The sequence below is a fragment of the Vidua macroura genome, chromosome 17 (genome assembly GCF_024509145.1).
Source record: "Vidua macroura isolate BioBank_ID:100142 chromosome 17, ASM2450914v1, whole genome shotgun sequence".
Taxonomy (NCBI): domain Eukaryota; kingdom Metazoa; phylum Chordata; class Aves; order Passeriformes; family Viduidae; genus Vidua; species Vidua macroura.
The window spans coordinates 64,759-83,492 of NC_071587.1; positions in this window are offsets into that span (position 1 = coordinate 64,759).

Genomic DNA, 18,734 nt, shown 5'->3' on the forward strand with positions numbered 1-18,734 from the left:
GTCAATTACACATTGCTGAAGCTGAGGCAGGCAGTTCAGCTTTGCTGCTTTTCAGCATCTCAGCTGCCCTTCTGCTCTGTGACAGCTCTCCAGGTTTCTTGCCTTCGCCAGGCTGCAACGTGCCCGCTAGTACCAAGAACTGGGCAGGAGTGGGCAGAGAGCACGGCCGTCTGCCAGCAGGTTGCAGCTTGCCCAGGAAAATGCAGTGTCCTTGGAATGTGCAGCAAATCTCATTTCCTGGCAAGGTCGGGCTAAGTGAGCAGTGCTGGTACACTTTCTCCTTGAGAACTGGAGCGGAAAAGCTTTTCGCTAAGATGTAGGCGACTAGAGAGGCAGAATACGCAGCTCCGCAGCTGGCCGAAAGCAAGTGCCGCTTCCCGGCGTCTTTCGGCAAAAGCGGCGCTTCGGAGCGCACCGCTGCCGCTCCAGTCATCTGTGCGCGAAGTTGCCGCTTCTTCGCCTCCGGCAGCCGGAGATCGCGGTAGCTTGCATAGGCGAAGAACGAAGCCGCGAAGAAGCCGGCTTGTGTGCGAAGCTCGCAGACAGCTGCAGGACGGTGGCTGCCGCTCTCCAAGCCTGTTGAATTCACTCATGGCATGCGAGTGGAAGGTGTTCCAGGACAATTTTCCAGGGTTTTGACGTAGTCCTACTACATCCCACCTTGGAAATTCTTGCTGCTCCCCAGAGGCTCCGAGATGCAGAGAACACGGTGGCAGCTGCTGAGAAGAAGGGCAACTGTGAGTTGGTCAAGAAGCAAGAACACAGGCAGTTGACTGTGCTTGGCGAGGAGCAGCTGCTGGATTCTAGCAATTGCCTTCAGTGCGCACAGAAGCCCGCTGCTCTGCTGCTTGGTTTTTCGCCTTCAGTCAATTACACACTGCTGAAGTTGAGGCAGGCAGTTCAGCTTTGCTGCTTTTCAGCATCTCAGCTGCCCTTCTGCTCTGTGACAGCTCTCCAGGTTTCTTGCCTTCGCCAGGCTGCAACGTGCCCGCTAGTACCAAGAACTGGGCAGGAGTGGGCAGAGAGCACGGCCATCTGCCAGCAGGTTGCAGCTTGCCCAGGAAAATGCAGTGTCCTTGGAATGTGCAGCAAATCCTATTTCCTGGCAAGGTCGGGCTAAGTGAGCAGTGCTGGTACACTTTCTCCTTGAGAACTGGAGCGGAAAAGCTTTTCGCTAAGATGTAGGCGACTAGAGAGGCAGAATACGCAGCTCCGCAGCTGGCCGAAAGCAAGTGCCGCTTCCCGGCGTCTTTCGGCAAAAGCGGCGCTTCGGAGCGCACCGCTGCCGCTCCAGTGATCTGTGCGCGAAGTTGCCGCTTCTTCGCCTCCGGCAGCCGGAGATCGCGGTAGCTTGCAAGAGGCGAAGAACGAAGCCGCGAAGAAGCCGGCTTGTGTGCGAAGCTCGCAGACAGCTGCAGGACGGTGGCTGCCGCTCTCCTGCCTGTTGAATTCACTCTTGGCATGCCAATAGAAGGTGTTCCAGGACAAACTTCCTGAGTTTTTATTTTAGTTTTCATGCATCCCACCTTGGAAATTCTTGTTGCTCCCCTGAGGCTCCGAGATGCAGAGAACACGGTGGCAGCTGCTGAGAAGAAGGGCAACTGTGAGTTGGTCAAGAAGCAAGAACACAGGCAGTTGACTGTGCTTGGCTAGGAGCAGCTGCTGGATTCTAGCAATTGCCTTAAGTGCGCACAGAAGCCCGCTGCTCTGCTGCTTGGTTTTTCGCCTTCAGTCAATTACACACTGCTGAAGTTGAGGCAGGCAGTTCAGCTTTGCTGCTTTTCAGCATCTCAGCTGCCCTTCTGCTCTGTGACAGCTCTCCAGGTTTCTTGCCTTCGCCAGGCTGCAACGTGCCCGCTAGTACCAAGAACTGGGCAGGAGTGGGCAGAGAGCACGGCCATCTGCCAGCAGGTTGCAGCTTGCTCAGGAAAATGCAGTGTCCTTGGAATGTGCAGCAAATCTTATTTCCTGGCAAGGTCGGGCTAAGTGAGCAGTGCTGGTACACTTTCTCCTTGAGAACTGGAGCGGAAAAGCTTTTCGCTAAGATGTAGGCGACTAGAGAGGCAGAATACGCAGCTCCGCAGCTGGCCGAAAGCAAGTGCCGCTTCCCGGCGTCTTTCGGCAAAAGCGGCGCTTCGGAGCGCACCGCTGCCGCTCCAGTCATCTGTGCGCGAAGTTGCCGCTTCGTCGCCTCAGGCAGCCGGAGATCGCGGTAGCTTGCAAGAGGCGAAGAACGAAGCCGCGAAGAAGCCGGCTTGTGTGCGAAGCTCGCAGACAGCTGCAGGACGGTGGCTGCCGCTCTCCTGCCTGTTGAATTCACTCTTGGCATGCCAATAGAAGGTGTTCCAGGACAAACTTCCTGAGTTTTTATTTTAGTTTTCATGCATCCCACCTTGGAAATTCTTGTTGCTCCCCTGAGGCTCCGAGATGCAGAGAACACGGTGGCAGCTGCTGAGAAGAAGGGCAACTGTGAGTTGGTCAAGAAGCAAGAACACAGGCAGTTGACTGTGCTTGGCGAGGAGCAGCTGCTGGATTCTTGCAATTGCCTTCAGTGCGCACAGAAGCCCGCTGCTCTGCTGCTTGGTTTTTCGCCTTCAGTCAATTACACACTGCTGAAGTTGAGGCAGGCAGTTCAGCTTTGCTGCTTTTCAGCATCTCAGCTGCCCTTCTGCTCTGTGACAGCTCTCCAGGTTTCTTGCCTTCGCCAGGCTGCAACGTGCCCGCTACTACCAAGAACTGGGCAGGAGTGGGCAGAGAGCACGGCCATCTGCCAGCAGGTTGCAGCTTGCCCAGGAAAATGCAGTGTCCTTGGAATGTGCAGCAAATCTCATTTCCTGGCAAGGTCGGGCTAAGTGAGCAGTGCTGGTACACTTTCTCCTTGAGAACTGGAGCGGAAAAGCTTTTCGCTAAGATGTAGGCGACTAGAGAGGCAGAATACGCAGCTCCGCAGCTGGCCGAAAGCAAGTGCCGCTTCCCGGCGTCTTTCGGCAAAAGCGGCGCTTCGGAGCGCACCGCTGCCGCTCCAGTCATCTGTGCGCGAAGTAGCCGCTTCGTCGCCTCAGGCAGCCGGAGATCGCGGTAGCTTGCAAGAGGAGAAGAACGAAGCCGCGAAGAAGCCGGCTTGTGTGCGAAGCTCGCAGACTGCTGCAGGACGGTGGCTGCCGCTCTCCTGCCTGTTGAATTCACTCATGGCATGCCAATGGGAGGTGTTCCAGGACAACCTTCCTGAGTTTTTATTTTAGTTTTCATGCATCCCACCTTGGAAATTCTTGTTGCTCCCCAGAGGCTCCGAGATGCAGAGAACACGGTGGCAGCTGCTGAGAAGAAGGGCAACTGTGAGTTGGTCAAGAAGCAAGAACACAGGCAGTTGACTGTGCTTGGCGAGGAGCAGCTGCTGGATTCTTGCAATTGCCTTCAGTGCGCACAGAAGCCCGCTGCTCTGCTGCTTGGTTTTTCGCCTTCAGTCAATTACACTCTGCTGAAGTTGAGGCAGGCAGTTCAGCTTTGCTGCTTTTCAGCATCTCAGCTGCGCTTCTGCTCTGTGACAGCTCTCCAGGTTTCTTGCCTTCGCCAGGCTGCAACGTGCCCGCTACTACCCAGAGCTGGGCAGGAGTGGGCAGAGAGCACGGCCATTTGCCAGCAGGTTGCAGCTCGCCCAGGAAAATGCAGTGTCCTTGGAATGTGCAGCAAATCTCATTTCCTGGCAAGGTCGGGCTAAGTGAGCAGTGCTGGTACACTTTCTCCTTGAGAACTGGAGCGGAAAAGCTTTGCGCTAAGATGTAGGCGACTAGAGAGGCAGAATACGCAGCTCCGCAGCTGGCCGAAAGCAAGTGCCGCTTCCCGGCGTCTTTCGGCAAAAGCGGCGCTTCGGAGCGCACCGCTGCCGCTCCAGTCATCTGTGCGCGAAGTTGCCGCTTCTTCGCCTCCGGCAGCCGGAGATCGCGGTAGCTTGCATAGGCGAAGAACGATTCCGCGAAGAAGCCGGCTTGTGTGCGAAGCTCGCAGACAGCTGCAGGACGGTGGCTGCCGCTCTCCAAGCCTGTTGAATTCACTCTTGGCATGCGAGTGGAAGGTGTTCCAGGACAATTTTCCAGGGTTTTGACGTAGTCCTACTACATCCCACCTTGGAAATTCTTGCTGCTCCCCAGAGGCTCCGAGATGCAGAGAACACGGTGGCAGCTGCTGAGAAGAAGGGCAACTGTGAGTTGGTCAAGAAGCAAGAACACAGGCAGTTGACTGTGCTTGGCGAGGAGCAGCTGCTGGATTCTAGCAATTGCCTTCAGTGCGCACAGAAGCCCGCTGCTCTGCTGCTTGGTTTTTCGCCTTCAGTCAATTACACTCTGCTGAAGTTGAGGCAGGCAGTTCAGCTTTGCTGCTTTTCAGCATCTCAGCTGCCCTTCTGCTCTGTGACAGCTCTCCAGGTTTCTTGCCTTCGCCAGGCTGCAACGTGCCCGCTACTACTCAGAGCTGGGCAGGAGTGGGCAGAGAGCACGGCCATCTGCCAGCAGGTTGCAGCTTGCCCAGGAAAATGCAGTGTCCTTGGAATGTGCAGCAAATCTTATTTCCTGGCAAGGTCGGGCTAAGTGAGCAGTGCTGGGACACTTTCTCCTTGAGAACTGGAGCGGAAAAGCTTTGCGCTAAGATGTAGGCGACTAGAGAGGCAGAATACGGAGCTCCGCAGCTGGCCGAAAGCAAGTGCCGCTTCCCGGCGTCTTTCGGCAAAAGCGGCGCTTCGGAGCGCACCGCTGCCGCTCCAGTGATCTGTGCGCGAAGTTGCCGCTTCTTCGCCTCCGGCAGCCGGAGATCGCGGTAGCTTGCAAGAGGCGAAGAACGAAGCCGCGAAGAAGCCGGCTTGTGTGCGAAGCTCGCAGACTGCTGCAGGACGGTGGCTGCCGCTCTCCTGCCTGTTGAATTCACTCTTGGCATGCCAATAGAAGGTGTTCCAGGACAAACTTCCTGAGTTTTTATTTTAGTTTTCATGCATCCCACCTTGGAAATTCTTGTTGCTCCCCTGAGGCTCCGAGATGCAGAGAACGCGATGGCAGCTGCTGAAAAGAAGGGCAACTGTGAGTTGGTCAAGAAGCAAGAACACAGGCAGCTGCCTGTGCTTGGCAAGGAGCAACTGCTGGATTCTTGCAATTGCCTTCAGTGCGCACAGAAGCCCGCTGCTCTGCTGCTTCGTGTTTCGCCTTCAGTCAATTGCACATTGCTGAAGCTGAGGCAGGCAGTTCAGCTTTGCTGCTTTTCAGCATCTCAGCTGCTTTCTGCTCTGTGACAGCTCTCGAGGTGAAATAGAGATTTTTAGAGTTAGGTTAACAAAATGAATTAAGCATTTCTAATTTAGCTTGTAGAGTTATGTGTTGAATTTTCAACCTTTTGCTTAAGAGACCTCTGCCTAATACAAAGGGCAAAGGAAAATGCAAATTTCTGAAGCTTCTTGCATGAAGAACAATACCAGAAGAAGGAAAGAACCCTTTCCTTCTGAATTAAAATAAAGAAGCTCCTCTGTCTCCAAGCCTATCAAGACTGACAGACGTACTCAGATAAGCACCAAAGGACCAAAAGCGCACGCGCAGAGAGGAAAAGTTCAAAAGTTCAATCATGAGGAAGACCACAATCTTCAGCCTCAGGACCACCAAGAGACCCCCGTACGACCACCACAGCAAACCACGCATGCCCAGAAGGGCGTGGACTTACTTCGCATGAGAAGCGAGGACAGGCGGGGCCAGGGGTGGAATATGCATGAAAATGTTGTGCAATGTATTGCATATGGAACGTCTTTAAGAATAAAAGTGTGGGTCAGACTGAGGCTCGGGGCACAAGTTTTGGAGAGCTATCTCACTTGTGCCGGGCGCTGACATACGTACCCACTTCATAACTACCCCAGGTTATGGAGTCTATTGATTTCTTCCGCGTATCGTTTCAGTCGGGGCTTGCAAAGGTGCTTTAGGCGCGGCCCAGCTGATAGCGCAGCGGGCGCGCGGGCACAAGCCGCGGTTTGAGGAGCTGCTTTGAACGCCGCTAGCTGATAGCGCAGCTAGTGGGAGCGTGGTACAAGCTAGGAGTTACAAGCACCGCTTACAAGCATCGCTAGTTGGTAAAAAGCTTGCAAAAGTAGCCAGCGAGCCCGGCTGGGCTAAGAATTAAGTGTTTGTTATACAATAGCACTGCCCTTCAGTGTTAAAAGCTGTCACTGGTGCAGGGGGAGGGGTTGGGGAAGGCAGTCTAGGGTTGCCATGGGAAACAGCAGTTGTATGAGTTCTCCACCCCCTTTCGTAAGAGAATTGTACCCTCCCCCTGTCCTGTCAGTTGTTGTTCAAGTCTGCCCCTTAGCCTAGACTCTTCTCTGTTCCACGGTTCTTCCACCAAGAACACTCCTTTCCCTTTTCCCCACTGGTTAATGTTATATTTCCCCTCCCTTTAGCCTTCTCCCGATTGTACCCTCGAATGCTAAACCCTCCTACCCCTACGCAGTAAAAGAATCCTCACCCCGCCCTTCGGGGCTCTCGGAATCTGCCTCTCTACTGCTTCGTTGTCTCCCTGTTTGCCCCTTCTGCGACCCTTCAATCAACGAGCAGGATTTCAGCAGCCCGAGTGTCCCTCCCGTTCTTCTGGTGGACCCTCAGATGTACCAGCTACCCGAGCTTCGTGCCGAGCGGCTAAAAGCCCCCACGGCTCGGCAAGTGGGAGATCCTTTGCATTACAGGGCGAATAAAGGGGGGATGAATGTGTGTGAATGCGAGGCTGTAAGAGCCCGTCAGAAGCCCCTCATTTTCCATTCTGCCTTCCGATTGTTACAAATAAACTCGTTTTAATAGGTGGGAGTGGTGATGGGTTGTAGGTAATTGTTAAATAATGTAACCAATTGTTAATGTAATGAATTGTTAAATTGTTAATGTAGTAAGTGGTTGTGAGTTACTGTTAGTTACGAAGTTTAATATGTACCATTAGTTAAGTGTTTGTGCACAGTTGCCAACCAAGGGGGGGGAGGCCAGGTGCATCGGAGAACGACATCATCAGTCCAACCTGCTATTGGAGAAACAGATCAACCAATGGTGCCTCGAAGTTCAGGAATGATTGGCCAGAAATGCACCATCTTATAAACCAATCAAGGACCAGAAAATGAGCCAATCAACGAGAAGATCAAGAACGCACCAATCAACAGCCTCCAGAGACTTTAACAACCCCGGGCGCTGGCCACCCCGGGGTCTTTCCGCGGACTTTGTTGCCAAGGAAACACCCTGTGCCTGTGCACAGTTACTGTTGCACGTTGTTACTTTCTGGCTTGCCGCTGAGGTCTTGGGCTTATCCTGGGACCTCGTCCCCAGCTGTCTGTGATTTTAATAAACAGGCCCAAATTTTTTTTAACATATTCTGGCTTTGAATTTGCCTGTTCATAACAGATTGGGGGCTCCCCCGGGATAGCCACGCCCCAGAGGCGGTCCCGGAGAAGGACAGGTCCGGGAAGACCGGTCCAGCGTTTTTTTTTTATCGCTGCCCGAACTTGGATTTCTCTGAGACCGAAGACGGTTGCTGGCTACACCCGAGAGACGACTGAGGACCCGGCAACCCAGACTGAAAAGGCCCTTCGAGAGGGAGCGGGGCTTGCAGCGCACAGGTAGGCGTTGCGAGTGGGGCAGGCATAAGGGGGTACGCTCATGCATGGTGAGTGAGTGAGACGGGGGCTGGCACCTCAGACTCCCGAACTGACAGTGGACCTCCTAGTACCCGCGTTTTCGGACTCCCGAGAGGGGGCCGGCCGGGAACGGAGGGAAGCGATTGGAATAAATCATTGGAGTGAGTGTGGAACCCCGAGGGACCCTCCTTAGCGTGGGTGAAGGGGGAGTACCTCCTTTTCTCCTGCCCTTACCCGCGTAGGCTCCCGTTCCCCCAGGGTGGTGGGGGCTCCTAGGGGTTGCTTGAGCCAAAAAGGCGAAGGAACCGAAGGTGGTGGTTGGTTGGGATAACTTTCTGGCTTGCCAGAAAGACCTTCGGAACCGGGCCTCCCAGTACAGTGACAGGCATTGGGGCGGCTGGCTGGGAGGGGGGTGGACGGTCCCTGGACCCTTGATCCAAAAACGAAGGAACCGAAGGTGGTGGTTGGTAGGGATAACTTTCTGGCTTGCCAGAAACGTTCTGGCTTGCCAGAAAGACCTTTGGAACTGGGCCTCCTAGTACAGTGACAGGCATTGGGGCGGCTGGCTGGGAGGGGAGTGGACAAGGGGGGCGCAGGGGAGTTCCACCGGCTCAAGCAATCTGAAGGGCAGTTCCTCAAGGTGAGCGCGGGAAGTGTCCCGGGCATCTTGAGGAACTAGGACCTCTGGGGTGGGCTAAAGACTCTCAACCGGAGACCTACTGGTAGTGAGGCCACCGGTTGGGGGATTGTCCCTCCTTTGGCAGGGGGAGGGAGTAGGAGCCTGACCAGAGGGGAATAGGACCCTAGGCCAGGGGGTCTGGCCAAGGGGAAATTCCTCCTAGCACGGCGACGGGCCGGGGAGGGCAAAAGGCCGCCGGCTAGGAGAAGTCCCTCTATCCATTAGGGGTAGGAGGGAGGGTTTAGAACCTGTCAGTTAGGGATATTATTTTGTTCTAGTATATATAAGTTGTCTCGTCTATGTGTGATTTGCTCTTAATTGGAATTTTGTGGTCGATATTATCAAGTTCGTTTATTTTGTCTGTTGTTACCAATAGTGTTATTTATTGGATTATTATATTGTGTTGTTTTATTTGTTTTAACACAAAAATACCAATTTGGTATTTTGCAGTATTGTTTGTGGTATTCTGTGTAATTTTTTGCTTCAAGTGATTGAGGTGTACATTGCTTTGAGTAGAGAGTTTTTGGCGTTTTGTCAGCTTATATCTTTGGGTTAGGATTTCTGTTTGTGTCAGAGGGTATCTTGTGAGGTTGTGTTAAAGAGCCGACATTTTGTTGTTTTAGTACACAGATTTTAAGTCATTGATAGTGTGTGTGTGTGAGTGTGGGTGGCTCAGAGGAGCCATTTTAGTTGCTTTTGGGGTACTCCCCTCGAGAAGGGGAGTGGTTTGGGAGTGAGTGATAGACATTTGAAAAGACTTCCGGCTGATCAGCCATTTTGGTTTGTTTTGAGTCTTGGTTCCCACGGCATCTAATTTTCCCACGGGTCATTATTTTCGTTCCCACGGTATTCAATTTTCCCACGGGGTCTCCTATTGATTTATGTTTAAATTCTAGTTGTTCTTTTTATTGTAAATCCTTTTGGATTGTCATTCTTCTTTAAAGTTTACACAGTGACTTATTGCGAAGTTGTCTATTTAGTTAAATTGATACAAGTTGTTTATAGTTATGGGTCAGTGTGCAAGTAAGCGTATCCATAAGGGAAAAGCTAAGAAAATGAAATTGAAAGACATACCACAAGATAGTCCATTGGGGGAAATGTTAGAGAATTGGGACCATGATAAAAATTTAAAGGAATTGGATAAGATAAAAATGATACATTATTGTATTGAAATATGGCCACAAAAGAACATTCAAGAAGGACCTGTTAATTGGCCTTGGTATGGGTCAAAAGAAAAATGGTTATGTCTAGCTTTAAATAAATATGTCAATTCAAGAGAAGTACTAGACGAGGAAGAAATCAAATATGCAAACTGTTGGCTGGAAAATGAAATTTGGGATAAAAAGGTCCGAATGTATAGGGTGGGTAAAGAAATAAAAGAGGGAAAAGAAGAATTTAAGCAAAAATGGGATCCATTGGATTATCTTCCTCCTCCAGTACCCCCTCCTATCCAACCCGAACCCATTCTGGCTCCTCCAGCATCTCTCCCTGTTCAGCCTATTTCCCCTCCTATCTCTTCAGGGCCCCTCCCTACTCAACCTGTCCCCCACTCTACTCCATCAGCATCCCTTCCTGCCCAACCCGCACCTTGTCATACTCTTCTGACTTCACCGACAGTCCCCACTCCAGCAGTTTCTCCCATGCCCCTCTCCATCCCTGTCACCCTCCCTCTGCCTCCCACACAAAATCTTACACAAACTCAACAGAGTAGCTTGGAGGGGGTGGCGACTCACAACTGTGAGTGCGAAAGAGTTGTAAGACCAAAAGAGAGGATTGCAATCTCAGGTAGTCATCATTATAATACTAGATCACAAGCTGAGAGGAGCTTCCAAAAGGGGGAAGCAGGAGAAAGGTTATTACCTTTGAGAGAGGTTCCGATGGGAGGTGTCCAGGGGGGAATCGGTTTTGTAAATGCACCTTTGACGGGCTCAGAGGTGAGAAGTTTTAAGAAAGAACTTAAACCCCTATTGGAAGATCCTATAGGAGTTGCTGATCAAGTTGATCAGTTTTTAGGTTCAAGTACATATACTTGGGAGGAAATGAATTCTATTTTAGGTATTCTTTTTTCTTCAGAGGAAATGCATTTTATTCGGGTTGCAGGCATAAAAGCATGGGAGAAAGAGAATAGGGCCGGGCCGCGGGGTGAGGAGAAGATGCCTCTCACTCCACCTGATTGGAATCCAAATACGGAAGAGGGCCGTAGAAATATGAATTGTTATAGGTCTTTGGTTATTAAAGGCATCCGGGGAGCGGTCCCCCGGACTAGTAATGCAAAGTTGGCCTTTGATAGCCAGCAGGAGAAAGATGAAACCCCAAATGCCTGGTTAGATAGGCTAAGGCGAAATTTCCAATTATATTCCAGTGTGGATCCAGAGAGCACAGAAGGGAAAGTGTTGGTAAAGGTGCAATTTGTAACTAGAGCATGGCCAGATATTAGAAGGAAGTTAGAGAAGATAGAAGAATGGCAGGAAAAAGACATGAATGAATTGTTAAGGGAGGCACAGAGAGTTTATTTGAGGAGGGAGGAAGAAAAGATGAAATCGAAGGCTAGAATTATGGTTGCAATAGCTAGGGAGAGTCAGGACAGAGAAAGGGAAGAGCCGAAGGGAAGGGAAAAATCAAGGAAGGAGGAGATTCGAGGGCAGGACGCAGACTCCTGGGAGGGGAAATGTTTTTATTGTGGTGAAAAAGGTCACTTTAGGAAGGAGTGTAAGAAATGGAGAAAAGACAGGAGGCTGTACAAAGAAACGGAGATTGGAGAAAATGATGATTAGGGGTGTCAGGGGCTCTATCCCCTGGGGAAGATGGGTGAGCATAAGTTGGAGCCCTTGATAAATTTGGAAATAGGTCCCCAGGGGGAAGAATTTGAATTTTTAGTTGACACTGGGGCTGATAGGTCATGTGTTTCACGGTTCCCAAAAGGTTGTAAATTGAGTCAAAGAGTGTGTAAAGTGAGAGGTGCTAGTAATGAGCCTTTTGAAGTATCGGTAATAGAGCAAGTTGTGGTTAAAGGAAATTCAAGAGAAGGATATGTAGATTTGTTATATATGCCTAAATTGGAATGTAATTTATTAGGTAGAGACCTACAGGTACAATTAGGGGTAGGGGTAATCCCTAAAGAGGGAAAGATGGTAGCAGAGATGCTGGTTCTCAAGTCGGAGGATGAAAGTGAAATCAATAGCGAAGTCTGGGCAGAAGGGGGAGGCCGCAGCCTACTTGATATACCCCCCATAGAAGTAAAAATGAAACCAGGAACTTCACCAATTCGAGTAAAGCAATATCCTATTTCGGCCGAAGGGAAACAAGGACTAGCTCCAGTTATAAAAGAATTGATTAAAGATGGAATACTAGAACCATGCATGTCTCCCCATAACACGCCGATATTACCGGTAAAGAAATCAGATGGTACTTACCGATTAGTCCAAGATCTAAGGGAGGTGAACAAACAGACAATTTCACGGTACCCTGTAGTAACCAATCCGTATACACTTCTAAGTAAGGTACCACCGAAACATGCATGGTTCAGTGTGATAGATTTGAAAGATGCCTTCTGGGCTTGTCCTCTAGCTGAAGAAAGTAGAAGTTGGTTTGCCTTTGAGTGGCAGGATGAGGAAACAGGAAGGAAACAACAACTCCAATGGACCAGACTACCCCAAGGTTTTACAGAATCTCCAAATTTGTTTGGCCAGGCTTTGGAAGAATTGTTAAGGCAGTTTCAACCAGTGGGAGATACCCAAATTCTGCAATATGTTGATGATTTGTTGGTGTCAGGGGAACAGAGGGAACAGGTTCAAGCAACAACAGTGAAATTATTAAACTTTTTTGGGGAAAAGGGTTTAAAAGTGTCAAAAAAGAAACTCCAATTTGTAGAACAGGAAGTGAAATATTTAGGTCATCTGATTGGGAAAGGATACAAGAAATTAGAAGCTGAGCGAATTCAAGGGATCCTCTCCCTACCTGCACCGAAAACAAAAAGGGATGTAAGGAAATTGTTGGGGTTAATCGGATATTGTAAATTGTGGATTGATGGGCATACTAAACTAGTTAAGTTCCTATATGATAAATTAGTTGAAGAAGAACCTATAGATTGGAATGAGGAAGATGAACAGAAGTTACAAGAGTTGAAAGAAAAGTTAGTGACAGCACCAGTTTTAAGTTTACCCGATTTAGACAGACCCTTTGAGTTGTTTATAAATGTAGAAGAAGGTATTGCATATGGAGTATTGGTCCAAAAGTGGTGCGGAGATAGAAAACCAGTAGCTTATGTGTCCAAGCTATTAGACCCGGTAGTGAGAGGATGGCCTACATGTTTACAATCAGTGGCTGCTACTGTAGCTTTGGTAGAGGAGGGATACAAACTAACATTTGGGAGCAAAATCAAAGTGTATACACCTCATGATTTGAAAACTATATTGAGTAAGAGAGCGAGTCAGTGGATTACAGACAGCAGGCTGTTAAAATATGAATTGATGCTCACCAATATTGAGAATTTAGAATTAGCCACAACGAATGTTCAAAATCCAGCCCAATTTTTGTATGGAGAGCCACAAGAAAATTTAGAACATTGTTGTATAGAAGTCATAGATTTGCAGACCAAAGTAAGGGAAGATTTGCAAGAGCAGCCATTACCAGAAGGAGAAGTGTTGTTTGTGGATGGTTCTTCCAGGGTAAAGGAGGGGAAGAGAATGTCAGGATATGCAGTAATAGATGGTAAGAGTATGGAAATTATAGAAAAAGGGAGGCTTCCAGCAAAATGGTCTGCACAGTGTTGTGAGGTTTATGCTTTACTAAAAGGGCTGCAGTGGTTAAAGTACAAGAAAGGAACTGTTTACACTGACTCCAAATATGCCTATGGTGTAGTACATACGTTTGGTAAGATCTGGGGAGAAAGGGGGTTTATAAACTCTAAAGGCAAGACCTTAGTCCATGAAAAGCTAATCAAGGAAACATTGGAAGCTCTCAAAGACCCTTTGGAAATTGCAGTGGTACATATAAAAGGTCACCAGAAAGGAACTTCTAAAGAGGTGCAGGGCAACAATTTAGCAGACAGAGCAGCTAAAGAGGCTGCCTTAGAAAAAGAAGAGAAAATCCTGCAGTTAGTCAATCTGGGGGACAGAGATAAGAAAGAAAACCCAATTTTTAGTGAGCAAGAACAAAAAGAGTTGCTAAAACATGGGGGAATAAAAGATGAAAAAGGGAAGTGGATAATGCCAGATGGGAGACAGGTATTAAACAAAGCGCTAGCCAGGAAAATTTTGGAGAATTTGCATGCTTCAACCCACTGGGGAACACAGGCCTTGTGCGATCATTTTCTACGAACTTATGTATGCATTGGTATATTTGAAGTAGCTAAGATAATCACAAGAGATTGTATGATTTGTCAGAGAATAAATAGAAAAGTAATGAGAAAAGCCCCACTGGGTGGAAGAGAATTGGCCCAGAGACCTTTCCAAAATGTCCAAATCGATTTTACTGAACTTCCCCCAGTCCAAAGGTTTAAGTATTTATTAGTGATAATAGATCATCTGACTCATTGGGTTGAAGCATTTCCAACTACAAGAGCTACAGCAGGAGTGGTTAGTAAGATCTTACTGGAACAAGTCATACCGAGATATGGTATTGTAAACATTATTGATTCGGACAGAGGGCCACATTTCACAGCCAAGGTCCTACATCAGATAACAGAGGCTTTAGGAATGGTATGGAGACTTCACACCCCATGGAGACCTCAAAGCTCAGGAAGAGTGGAGAGAATGAACCAAACCTTAAAAATAACACTCACCAAATTGGTGGAGGAAACAAAAATGAACTGGTTAAAATGTCTTCCATTAGCACTAATGAGAATAAGAACAAAACCAAGAGCCGATATTGGCATTTCTCCTTATGAAATGATGTTTGGGTTGCCATTTCTAACTGTCTCAGACCACACGGGGACTTACGAAGAGGGAGAACAGAGTACCAAGAAGTATGTACAAGTGATTGCGAATACCTTAGAGGAATTAAGGAAAAACGGATATCTTCCCCAAAGTACCCCAATTGACTTTAAAATTCATTCGTTTCAGCCGGGAGACTGGGTTTTAATAAAGGTGTGGAAAGAACAGCCATTATCTCCCATGTGGGAGGGTCCCTTCCAGGTTCTCTTAACTACTGAAACTGCAGTAAGGACCCAAGAAAGAGGATGGACACATGTCACAAGAGTCAAAGGTCCGGTACAAGCTCCCACCGAGTGGACAGTGGTTAATACATCTGATACAAAACTGACTTTAAAGAGAAAACCTCAAGAGAAGTGAAATAAGAAGAAGAGCAGGGTTTTAATCTATTATGAACTGTTCAGATGTTATTAATTGTTACCTATTATTTAAATAATTATTCTAACTTGTTATTAGTATAAAAAGTTAAAATTGTTTGTATTGAAGTATTTATTATAACTCACGTCAAATTTCTGGTATTTTTTTTATTGCAGATCCCAAAGAATAGAGCATCCTCCCACTCATTTAGTAATCAGGCCCTAAAAAGAAATACTCAGGTCAATACAAGGAGGGAAGTAAGTCACTGCAGGAGGAGGTAACGGTAAGATCATATTACAAGGGGCAAGACCGGGTCAGGATACACTCTTGCCACAAAGCAGATACACCATAGGCCTTCCCAAAGAGGGGGTAAAAATATGGAGGTTGGGAGAGTGCCCTGTACCGGACCCTTGTTGCTGTTAGCACTGCTAACAGTAATAAACATCCAGGGAAGTCCGATGGACCCCTGTGATAAATGTTACTATCCACTTTATGCAGGAGACTCTCGGAGTGCCGTCCTAAGAATTCATACAAATCCGAGTCCCAACTGTATTGACTTTTTACAATTAACAACATGTGTAGAGGACGGTACAACCTATTGGCTCTCCGAAAATATAGGAAATCATAAACAAAAACTGTTGGGAGAATGCCCTACCAGGGAAAAATGGATATGTTTGGAGAAGAAGCCAGAGAAAAAGGAGAAAGCAAAAGAGGTTCACGAACCTGACTTTATAAAGGAAAAGGAAGTAAAAGGGGTAATAAGGAAAGAAGCAGGACTCAAGATTCTAGGTGGGAAAAATCTGTTTTTAGACCTAGTTGAAAAAATAAGTCATGAATTTAATATAACTAATTGTTGGATTTGTGGAGACACTAGAACAGCAGAAATCTGGCCGTGGGAAGGAATTGCACTGAGTCCAAAAGAGATCTTAAGGTTAATGAGGAATAAGATGAGAATCCAAAGGTCATCACCTGTGCAAGATAAAAGGAATGACGAAGAAGTATGGAATTTAAAATCTGAGGTAATCGGGGAAGAATGTCTGTGGAGGAAGGGATCTTCTAAGTTCATTTCATATGTGGGTGAGTTATCCTGTAAACGATATCTAGTTACCAACGACACCCACCAATGGTGGATTCCTGGGGCTCCTCACCTCTATTGGTCTAGAAAACAAAAACGGGGATGTTCTTATATTCAAAAGGAAAAACTATATGAATGTATTACCACAGATCCCAACCCTTTCCATGATGATCCCCAAATGTACAAGTTTTGGAGTAAAAATGGGATCACTTCTGTAGAACATCATAAATTCTGGAGAGCTCCAAATGAGTTATTTTGGCTTTGTGGTAGAATGGCATATGTAATGTTGCCTAAAGATTGGACAGGAAGTTGTACACTAGGTATTATAAAACCTTCTTTCTTTTTACTGCCCAGAGACGAAAGTCAACATCTAGGAATTCCCTTATATGATGAATTAAAACGTAAAAGAAGAGACTTAATTGGTGGTTCTCAAAAGTGGGGGGAAGAAGAGTGGCCTCCAGAAAGAATAATCGAGACATATGGCCCTGCCACTTGGGCCCAAGACGGGTCGTGGGGATACCGAACTCCCATTTATATGTTAAATAGAATTATTAGATTACAGGCAGTGTTGGAAATCATAACCAATGAAACAGCCATGGTTTTAGATCTAATCTCTACCCAAAACCGCCAAATGAGAACGGCTATCTACCAAAATCGATTAGCATTGGATTACTTATTGGCAGAAGAAGGGGGGGTCTGTGGTAAATTTAATTCATCAGAGTGTTGTATTGAAATTGATGATTATGGAGATCTTATCAAAAACATTACAACCAGGATTAGGAAATTGGCACATGTCCCAGTCCAGAGATGGAGCCCTCTAATAAAATTAAATTGGTGGGATAACCTCTTGGGGGGAGAATGGTGGAAGAAGGTTTTATTGATTGCAGGAAGTGCCTTAATAAGTCTTATTCTACTTCCTTGTTTAATACCTTGTCTAATTCGGTTGATAACTAACATTGTGCAGAATTCCTTAGAAAGCTTAAGCAAAGAGAAGTTCGAGAAGATCATGATCATACAAGAAAATAAACTGGGAGAGAACTCTGAAACTGCTAAGAAGACCTATGAAAAGTACCAGAAATTAAGAAGAATTTACCAAGTTTATGATACTCCTGTTTAAATTAAAGGCTTGATGCGGGCTAAAGCCCGATCAAAGATTTAGAGGGGGGAGTTGTTACAAATAAACTCGTTTTAATAGGTGGGAGTGGTGATGGGTTGTAGGTAATTGTTAAATAATGTAACCAATTGTTAATGTAATGAATTGTTAAATTGTTAATGTAGTAAGTGGTTGTGAGTTACTGTTAGTTACGAAGTTTAATATGTACCATTAGTTAAGTGTTTGTGCACAGTTGCCAACCAAGGGGGGGGAGGCCAGGTGCATCGGAGAACGACATCATCAGTCCAACCTGCTATTGGAGAAACAGATCAACCAATGGTGCCTCGAAGTTCAGGAATGATTGGCCAGAAATGCACCATCTTATAAACCAATCAAGGACCAGAAAATGAGCCAATCAACGAGAAGATCAAGAACGCACCAATCAACAGCCTCCAGAGACTTTAACAACCCCGGGCGCTGGCCACCCCGGGGTCTTTCCGCGGACTTTGTTGCCAAGGAAACACCCTGTGCCTGTGCACAGTTACTGTTGCACGTTGTTACTTTCTGGCTTGCCGCTGAGGTCTTGGGCTTATCCTGGGACCTCGTCCCCAGCTGTCTGTGATTTTAATAAACAGGCCCAAATTTTTTTTAACATATTCTGGCTTTGAATTTGCCTGCTCATAACACGATTGCCACAAGAAAGAATCCCTTCCCCCACTGTAGTTCCAGCTTAGAACAGGACACAGCACAGGTGGGACCACTGAACCGTCATGCTGGCTGTTCCCAACAAGGCCTGGTAAGAACTTGGCAAGGAGTTGGCAAGGACTTGGCAAAGACCTGACATGGAGCCAGCACGGGACAGCCTGATGCGCGGCCTGCTTCTAATCTCCGTTCTTAAGCCCAATGAACTTTTGGGGTGACTCTCGCGGTCCTTCACTGAAGACCCCTCATCTGCCTCGTTACCACTGTGACAAAGAAAGAATGAGAACCCTCCTCCCAAGGACTGAGACTGAGACCCCTGCTATAGGGAGGAGGGGAAATTGGTGGTCTGACCACTAATGACATGACCTGTTTCCCTTCAGTGATTCAAATGGACTTATTCTTCATTGGATTCGTCTTGCTTTGGTGGTTTCTGTGGACTCACCCGTTCCCTCGGGGCAATTACAATGGACTTTCATTATTACACTTGTTCCCCCCCTCTCTCCTCTGTGGACTATAATTGGAGCCCCGAGTCGACCAGAACTTCGAAGACTCCCCCGACACGACAGACGGATCCCCATCGTCCGGAGCACTGAGGATCTCGCCTGTGTTGGTAGCTATTCCCATAGCCCTGTTCTCTCTCTAACCTTTTATCTCCTTTCAGATCCCCACTATCGCGTTTACTGTTTTGGCCCCTACTAAAGGTGCATTTGTTGTGATTAACTGATAGTCCCTTGTTGTTTGCCTTTGTTGCACTTTTGGGATGGGTGAAAAGAACCATCACGACACCCCGCAAGAAACGGATCGTGACATTAAAATTGGCGTCACGGACAGGATTTCTGTCTAGACAGAAGGGTTGCAGCTGAAAAGGCACCCATACTGTCTTTGGCAATTCATAAAGGATCCCTTAGTGCAAAGGGCGGGACACTGTTGTTTTGTTGTTGTTGTGTGTATGTGGTCTGGGAAGGAAGGGACAACTTGAAGCAACTAAGCAGAGCCTCCCAGGCAGATTATTGTCCTTTCACCCAGCCAGGGAAGCGAAGGGCGACACAGCGAGGGCTGTGTAGTTTTGTGGAACTTAAGTTTGTAGCTCCCTGTCGTGGTTTTGGTCCCTTCCCAAAATGAGTGACAATCTTAGCCTTGAAATTAAAGCTGAATTTTATGCACTACTAGCCAAACACAATGCCAAACCTTCTACAGAAGGAGAAAAATGGGCACAGAGTAATTGGTTGAACTTAGAAAATGTTATTGATAGAGTGTGTTCA